Source organism: Puma concolor, chromosome E3, assembly GCF_028749965.1.
Source record: "Puma concolor isolate L17-30 chromosome E3, mPumCon1.1.hap2, whole genome shotgun sequence".
Lineage (NCBI taxonomy): Eukaryota > Metazoa > Chordata > Mammalia > Carnivora > Felidae > Puma > Puma concolor.
Window position 1 is genome coordinate 40,298,849 of NC_141682.1, and position 8,431 is coordinate 40,307,279.

At 49.0% G+C, this 8,431-nt stretch overlaps 2 protein-coding genes across 8 annotated transcripts in view; both read right to left on the reverse strand.

The window, feature by feature from the left end:
- FLYWCH1 (FLYWCH-type zinc finger 1) overlaps window positions 1-8,202 on the reverse strand; it is a 29,739-nt gene extending 21,537 nt beyond the window's left edge. For 5 of the 7 annotated variants that reach the window (XM_086691493.1, XM_086691492.1, XM_086691491.1 and 2 more), the window contains exons 1-2: window positions 4,378-4,529; window positions 2,538-2,654 (exon numbers count right to left, since the gene is read on the reverse strand). The gene's annotated coding sequence lies outside the window, so the exon portion shown is untranslated. The other 2 variants (XM_086691488.1, XM_086691489.1) reach the window with 2 other exon arrangements.
- PRSS22 (serine protease 22) overlaps window positions 1-8,431 on the reverse strand; it is a 146,430-nt gene that overhangs the window by 21,537 nt on the left and 116,462 nt on the right. The gene's annotated exons all lie outside the window — the stretch shown is intronic.

The following is an 8,431-nucleotide window of genomic DNA, read 5'->3' on the forward strand; positions in this document are numbered from 1 at the left end:
AGTGCTCAGAGTGGCCTCTCCAACACCCGCTTAAAGAAGCATCTGGTCTACGGGGCACCGGGGTGACTCAGTCGGTTAAGTGTCCAACTTCGGTTCAGGTCATGATCTCGTGCTTCGTGGGCTCAGGTCCTGCATCTGGCTCTGTGCTGACAGCTCGGAGCCTGGAGCCTGCTTCAGATTCTGTGTCTCCCTCCCTCTCTGCCCCTCGCCTGCTCATACTCTGTCTCTCTCTCAAAAATAAATAAAGCAAAAAAAAATTAAAAATAAAAGGCATCTGGTCTAAAATGCCAACAGAGCCAAGGATGAGAAACCCTCCTTAAGATCAACGCATAAAAAATGAAATACAAAAGAAAGACTCCATCGATATAATAAGGCTAAGTATAGTTTTCATGCATTTTTTTTTTTTTTTTTTTTAGTATTTATTCTTAAGTAATCTCTACACCCAACGTGGGGCTTGAACTCACAACCTTGAGATCAAGAGTTGCATGCTTTTCCGACTGAGCCAGTCAGGTGCCCCTTCACGCAAGTTTTATTACAATTACTTGTATGTGTAATTCTGGTCTTCATAAGAATTCCCCAGGGCACCTGATTAAAATGCGAATGCTTGGATTTCCATCCAAAATGCTGACGGAGGGTCTGGAAAGCGATTCTAGAATCTGGATTTTTAACTAGTATCCCATGAGGCTCCAGCACTGGTGGACCACGGACTCCTGCTTTTGAGAAACACTTGAACACATGCCCTTGAGAAACAGGTGGCCAACCTAAGAAGGATTTGAAGGTTTTTTTGTTTTGTTGTTTTATTTTATTTTTGTGCCGGGCTCCTTATTAAGCATTTTATATACATTATCTCATTTAATCCGTCACGTTGTGCATGTTCCTTCATTAATGCATTAAATAAAATCACTAATATTTGTTTATTTTATAGCAGTGGGAGAGTCATGATTTTACCTTTCCTGAAATGATCCTTCAATAATTTAACAAGTGTCAGATACCTTAGGGGATTTGGGGGACCTCAAGAATACAGACAGGACTTTGCTCAAACTTACAAGCAGTATGAATGAAATCTGGTGGAGACAGCTTCTTGAGCATAGCTTTTATACCATGAGATAGCAAACACCAGATTTTTACAAATCCCATCTGAGATTCCTTATGAAGGCTGCCAACAAAGCAAACTCAAGAAGGCCTTTATGGTGAATTAACACACTGTACCTGCGCGAACAATCAGGCCAAATCTAAGGAGACCGGCCTTATCTTAAGATTAGAAGTATCTTTCATCGAGGTTATGAGACTGCAAAGAAGCTTTGTGCTTCAGTGGAAGACGATGCGGCTGTCTAGAACACGCCTTCCAGGTTATAGGATTCTAGCCTTTGAACTATTTTTACAACTCTGCACAGTGTAGATAACCGAGAGCAATGCAAAATTATTCTAGTCTATAGGCAACAAACTCTCCCCATGCAAATACGTATAGACATGCAAATTATTCTTCCCACTGCAGAAGATGCCAGTTTTGCCTCCATGTGCACATTTATTTCAGTATCTATAGTCTTCTAGAATCTTCTTTGGAATCTCTTGCACACTGGTTGTTAGGTCTTTCTGGTTTGTTGGTTAATGAGTTAAGTATAAGTTTCCATATGTGTTCACTTTACATCTGTGTCAAACAGCTTTATTTCCTTTGTTTTGGTTTAAGACTGCTAAAATTTTTTTTTTAATATTTATTTTTGAGAAAGAGAGAGAGTGTGAGCAGGGGAGGGGCAGAAACAGAGGGAGACACAGAATCCAAAGCAGGTTCCAGGCTTTGAGCTGTTAGCAGACAGCCCGATGCAGGACTCGAACCCACAAGCTGTGAGATCATGACCTGAGCTGAAGACGGACGCTCAACTGACTGAGCCACCCAGGCATCCCCAAGACTCTGCTTTCTAATTGCTCAGGTCATTGGTCCTTTAACCTCTGGTTCCGGTCAGTTTTTAATTAATTTATTATTATTTATTTATTTTATTATTATTTTTGTTTGTTCCGGTCAGTTTTTAAAATTACATGTGAAATATCAATCTGCACTGCATGCAGTATAACTGGGTATTATTTTAGGAAACTTTTATTATACATGTGTATATTTATTCCGGGTGGATTTAAATATATTTTTTAACTCAGGATGGCTATTGCTTTGAGGTAAATATTGAGCCCCTAACGTGTTCGTGTTGTCATATTCAATTTTTACTCGCTGAAGGTTTATTGAATGACTGGAGTATTTTTAAATCGGGCAGATGTAAATGGAAAGTTGGAAAGCTTCATGGTTTACGATTCGTCGCTCTCTAATTTCCTTTCCCGCCACCCACCAGAAGCAAGGTACAGGGCAATTCGAATGCAATACTCAAGCTGCCCGCTTTGATATTGCTGTGCACTGGGGGTCAGTGTAAACCTAGCACCCAAGAGACACACGGTGTTACAGGCTGCGACGTGCCTCTGAGGCAAGCCCTAAGCGGTAAGGTCGCGAAAGGCTGACCCTCACCCGGCAGCTGACAGTGGATCAACAGAATTACCTTTACACACGAGAGGGAGAGCCACCGTCCCCATGCGCCAGTACCCGGGTCCTTAGGGCTGGCTTGCCGGGTGGGAGACCTGGGGCAAATCCCATCAATTCTCTGGGCTGATTTTCCCTGTGAAACAGGAAAAGTGGCAAATCAGACACTGCATGTGAAATTCTTCTATAAACCGTAAAGTCATCTCACGAGAACAAAGAGTTCTTTGTCAGGCTCCGGGGCCCTGATGTTTGAAAAAGCTCCTGGGTGACTCCAACTGCCGCTCCCCTCCCACATACGCTAGGGAACCATGAGGGTTAGAGCTGTTCATTGACTGACTCGAGACCTTCCTATGAAATATGCATGGTCTCTGTGTGTGCATACAGGTGTCCCTTCCAGAAGGCGATGAGGGTGCCAGTGGCCCCGCCCCTAGCGATTAAGACTGCTGAATGGCCTAGGGGGCCACTGCTTCAGACCACCTTAGAGACGCAGAGGGCATGGAAAGAAAGATTCTAGCTCCTGGTCCTCTCAGCCCAAGTCCTTCAGTCACCAGACCAGAATCTTAGCTTTTTGTTTGTTCGTTTGTTTATTTAAGTAATCTCTATGCCCAACGTGGGGCTGGAACTCACAACCTGGACATCAAGAGTCACACGCTCCACCGACTGAGCCAGGCACCCCAGAATCTTAGCTATTTTTACTCCTTCCCTATCAGAACTGATGTATCCTCACATGTCATGTATACCTGGTCATGACACCTTCTATCGCCCTCCCACTGAACAACACTGCACGGCTTTGATCCCCACCCACTCCTTAACAGCCCTCTCATCCGACATCCAGCCAGTCCCATTCTCCCTACGCAGTACCAACCAGTTAATCTTCCTAAAGCTGAACTTTAATTATTTCTCTGTCCAGTAAAAAATCGTCTCCCTCTCCGTATAAACACCCCACAATCCAGATAAACACTATCTCTTCCCCAAGTCCCACAGAGCTTTTGGAAGAACAAGATAAGCCTGATGGCATCCAACTAGATAATTCAAGTCAAGTCCTTGAAGTGATTTTGGCCCTGAGAAGCAGAAATGTCAAAATATTAAAAATATACCCTTTCTTTAGGATTGAAGGTTACTCGTGATTATCTGATTATTGGAACTCAGTCAGCATCCCCCAAAGGGAAGAAGTAAAGGAAACCAAAGACTGATGGCTTACAGCAAGGGTTTAAAACTGGTCAGAACCAGTAGGTCCTAAAATCAATTTAATGGGTTAACAATAGCCTTTTGGAATGGGAAGAACAGAATAGAATTAGAACAAAGGTAGAGTAGATCCGGATGAATCGGGAGAGGTTGGGGTAATTTCTCCCTTTAAACTTATCTTTCAGTAATCTACATCTACAGCACAAGTTTCGCATGTAAAACAGATTTCTTAGTGTAGGGTGAGTCAAAAAAAAGTTTGAAAGTCACCACAGGTAATCTACATAAGCAGAGGGGAAGCTGGGGTGTTAATAGCAAAAAGTGCAAGGTCACGGGGACCTACAGAACACCACAGAAGAGACAGGGCTGGGGTGCCAGCACGGGTCAGCACCGGTGGGGCGGACACCGCCGGGGGTGGGGGGCGGGCGAACGTGGGGTGACTGGGGGTTTCAGGGCACAGTCCCCGGGCCGGGTGGGTTGGGGAAAAGGAGGAGCCTGGAGAAAAGAGGCGAGTCTCGGGTGAAGGACGAGGAGGCGGCCTGAGCGCCGGGACGCAGAGCCGGGTGACCACCCCCTCCCAGTATCAGAAGCCGAGGGACACCCGGGGAGGCCTGGCTGGGGGCGCGGCCACGCCGTGGGACCCGCGACCCTCCCGGCCCGCTGGGGCCCGTGCTCACCGGGCACCGGCCGGGCGGCGGCGGCAGCGCACCCCTCCCTCTCCGGCGACCAAGCCGCGGTGGGTCCTTTGGCCTCGACCGCCGGAACCACAGGCGTCGACCTCGCGGCCCAGGCCCCTCCGGCCACCACAACCCGAGCGCCCGCTCCCCGCCCCCACCTGCCCTCTCGGGAGCGAGCCTCGTGCCGGCGCGCCGCGCCGCTGGCCAGGAGCGCGCGCCTCCCCGCAGGAGAGCCGACCTCTTGGAACGCCCAAACGGGCTCCCAGCGCGCATGCGCCGCAGGGCCCCTGGCCGGGGCGGCCCCATTCCGTGGACAAATTCCGCTTCTCCGGCTCTTCCGTGAGCCGCGCCGAGCTGGCGGCCTGACCAATCGGCGCCGGGATACAGGGCGAGGTTTGGCGAAAGGGGCGGGGCAATCCTAGGATTGGGCGGCGGCGCCCGGGGGCGGAGCGTCGGTCGGACCCGCTGCTTGCACTAGAGATTCTGCGCGGGGGCTCTCGGACACGTGAGTGAGTTGGGGGGCTTTATTGAGACCCCCGGGGCCTCCACCACGGTTTGACTCCGTGCTCGCTAAGCGGGAGCATTTGTTTAAATATTGTATTAGACCTGTCACTTTCTCTAGCCAGGAGAAGGACATTTCTTACGCACCTCATTGAAACCTTCCAAGACCCCACGCCAAAGCTGGGGCAGTTTGAGATTCAAACCACAGTAGTAAATAATGATAATAACGGATTATGACTTTGAATAAAATAAGAATCCACGAGTCGATACTGATGTAGATAAGTAAATGGGGAGAAGGAAAAGCTCATTCTTAGGGTAGAAGGCCGAGTAAAAAATGCAGAAGGGATGATGCAGAAAATCAGCATTTGGCAACCATCCTAATTAGTATCCAATTTGAGCAAAAATCCTCAATGGCCGCTAAAACTGGAGAGTGAAAGTTTAACCAGGAAAGAGTATTTACATAACCCCAAAGGTAGTTATTAATTACAAACGGGGAAATACAAATTTTACAGTAGAGAAATGGTTCTCAAAGTGTAGTCTGGGCGTTCCTGGAGGTCCCTGTGGAATATTGCAAAGAAGGCGACGTGACTGATGTAACAGGTTGATTGCCAACGCACATGTGAGAATCTCTAGTCTTACCTTAGGCTTATTTTAAAGAGATTTGCAAAACTGCAAAAACAATTCCACTCCTCTCCCTGTATTTCTTTGTTTTGGTAAATACAGTCATTTCTCATAAAAAAAGTTAACACATAAATGGTTTACTATTGTTTCATTTTTGATAATGGCTTTATTGAGATATGATTCTCATACAATGCAGTTCACCCATTTAAAGTGTACAATTCCAGTGGTTTTTAGTATATTCACAAAGATGTGCACACATCACCACAATCAATTTTAGAACATTTACTCCAGAAAGAAACCTGTAGCAATCGCTGTGAAATCCCCCATTCTCTGCCCCGCTCCCCTGCCCCTGCACGTCGGTAACTATTCATCTGCTTTCTGTCTGTAGTTTGCCAATTTTGGACATTCATATAAATGGAATCATCCGATATGTGGCGTTTTTTGGTCTGGCTTCTTTCAGTTAGTATAGTGTTTTCAAAGTTCATCCTCGTTGCAGCCTGTGGAAGCGTTTTGCTTTTTTTCATGGGTAAATAATATTGTGCCACGTACGCAGATTACAATTTGTATATCCATTCATCCGTGTTGGGGGGTTGTTTCTGTTTTTATCCATTAATCCGTTGATGGCCATTTGGGTAGTTTCCACTTCTGGGCTCCTATGCCTACCGCCGCCATGAGCATTTATGTACAAGTTTCTGTGTGGACATACGCCTTCAGTTCTTTGGGGTGTCCACCTAGGAATGGAATGGCTGGGTCATGTGGTAACTCTTTGTTTAACCATTTGAGGAACTGCCAGACCGTTTTCCACAGTGGCTGCCCCATTTCACATTCCCACCAGCAGTGGATGAGGATTTCAATTTCTGTCTGTCCTCAGCAATGCTTGTTATCGATCTGTCTTTCTGAGCAGAGCCATGCTAGTAGAAATGAAATGTATCTCCTGGTTTTGATTTGCATGTTCCTGATGATGGACGATGTGGAGCCTTTTCTCACATGCTTGTCATTTGCATAGCTTCTTTGAAGAAATGTCTGTCAGATCTTAGCCAATTTAAACTCGGGTTGTCATTTTATTATTGAGCCTAAGAATTCTTTATATAGTCTAGGTATACAGGTCCCATTCAGATATATGATTTGCAAAAACTTTGTCCTGTTTTGTAGGTTGTCCTCACTTGACTGCCCACAGTTGAGAGATGATGTGCTTTGAAGCATTAAAGGCTCTTTTTTCGTTTAATTTTAGAGAGAGAGAAAGTGGGAGTGGGGCAGAGGGAGAGGGAGAGAATCCCAAGCAGGCTCCACACTGTCAGCGCAGAGCCCGCAATGCAGGGCTCAAACCCGTGGCCCAGAAATCATGACCCGAGCTGAAACCAAGAATCAGATGCCCAACAGACTGAGCCACCCAGCCCTCCCCCCTCCCCCTTCCCCTGCCCCGGTACCATTTGTGGGAAAAAAAGACTATTGTTCCCCCCACTTAGTTATTTTGGCACCCTTGGTGAAAATTAGTTGACCATAAATTTGAGGGTTTATTTCTGGACTCTCAATTTTACTTCACTGGTTTATGGCTCTGTTTACACCAGTACCATATTGTCTTATTGTTCTTTCCTAGTAAGTCTTGAAACCCGAGACTGTGAGTTCTCCAGCTTTGTCCTTTTTCAGGATGAGTTTGGCGGTTCTGGGTCCCTTGAGTTTTCAGTTGTTATCTTTCCTTCCACTCTTTTGAAAATGAATGTTTTAAATTTTGCATCCGTGAGAAAACACTCCATAGCAGTTATTTTCATGTCGCTGCCTTTCCACTTAACTCTGTAGTGCAAACACCGCCTATATTGTAGGCTTATTTTACATATGATTAGCTACACAATTTAGTTATTTTCTTGGTGGACACTGAATTTCTAAATTTCGCTGTTATCAATACTGCCGTTGTGTGTGGCTGGTTTCATTCCTAACTTTTGGGAAATCTGGGTGAAGAGCATATAGGAATGCTTTTGCCCTCTTGCCGCTTTCCTGTAGGTGTGAAATTATGCCAACATAAAATGACAAACAAAAATTCATTCACCCTTTGGCATTCATTCTGGCCTCCCTCGCCCCTCGATCCCTCCCTCCCGCACCCGCCCTTCCCTCGCCCGCCGGCCCCTCCTCCCTCGCCCCTCAACCCCTCCCCCCGCACCCGCCCCTCCCTCGCTCACCGACTCCTCCTCCCTCGCCCTCCAGCCCCTCCTCCCCGCCTCTCCCGCCCCTCCTCCCTCGCCCCTCCGTCACTGCTTCGCCCACTGGTCCCTCCCTTACCTTTCGGTCCAGCCGCCCGACCCAGCCCACAGCCCCTGGACGCTTGTCCTTCTCCGACCACCCTGTGCGGTGGGGTCCCGGATCACAGCGGGGAGCTGCGGGCCGGGGCGCTGCTTTCCGAGACACTTGGCGAGTGACGGCCGGAGCGGCCCCAGGCCCCTCACCTGGCCCAGGCGCGGGGACGCCCCCGCCTCCACTCCCGCACGGCGCCCCGGGCCCTCGGCTCACCGCGACCCTCCCCAGCCCCGCGGAGACCCCTCCGTCCGCCCGCTCTCCTTCGCCGGGCCGCAGCCCCCGTCTTCCGGCCGCGCGGCCTCAGCCTTGGCAGAGGGAAGACGCTGCTCCTCTCTAGAAAACCCCACGCGGCGCTGACACCCGCTCCCCTGCGCCTCCCTCCCGTCGCTCTAAAGCTGCTGCTGAAAGTGGTCCCCTCCCCCCACTCCCGGCTCCCGGCAGGTGCAGGTGCAGGTCGCGTGGGACCCGCCCGTCCTCCGCCTCCCTGCCCCTCTCCGCGCGCTCCCCTCCCTGTTCTCCACCCCGGACGTCTCCGGGACCCGAATCCACAGAGACCCGTGCTCGGGTGTCCGGGGGACCCGGCGAGAAGCGGGGGGTACGAACAAGGAGTTGCGTGGGCGGTTCCGGGCGGTGCTTGTAATGG